Genomic DNA, 500 nt, shown 5'->3' on the forward strand with positions numbered 1-500 from the left:
CGAGTTTGTCGATCATCTTTGCTGTCAGCTTATTTTTACCTCCAATGCCTTTGTGATTTTTTTTAGTTTGCCGAAGTCGCGCGCCCATTCGCTTCTGAACATGACCAATGCATTCTTTTTTCTTTATTTGCACTTTTTCTCCGTATGGCTTGGATTCCACAATACCTTTATATGTTTTTGAATCGCCGTCACCGATATAGTTGATATATCTCACGTTGTACTGTTCCTCCGATTTTTTAAACATTTCTACGATGGCGTCTACTTCCATTTTTCCCGCTGAACCCTGATGATTGAGGTGACAGTTGTTTCCGTGTTCTTTCTTCCACTCGTCGTACTCCTTGGTGTCTTTCTTTTTTGCCCACACTTCGCATTCTTTGCAGTAGGATGATTTCACGTTAACGTGTGTCGATGATTTTTTTCGAATGCACGCCGATAAAACTGCAAACGCCGAATAAAGAAGAAAATCCGCGCTTCTGCCATGTTCCATCCCCCGAAATAAC

This window comes from Trachymyrmex cornetzi, unplaced genomic scaffold (genome assembly GCF_001594075.2).
Source record: "Trachymyrmex cornetzi isolate Tcor2-1 unplaced genomic scaffold, Tcor1.1 scaffold50, whole genome shotgun sequence".
Classification (NCBI taxonomy): Eukaryota; Metazoa; Arthropoda; class Insecta; order Hymenoptera; family Formicidae; genus Trachymyrmex; species Trachymyrmex cornetzi.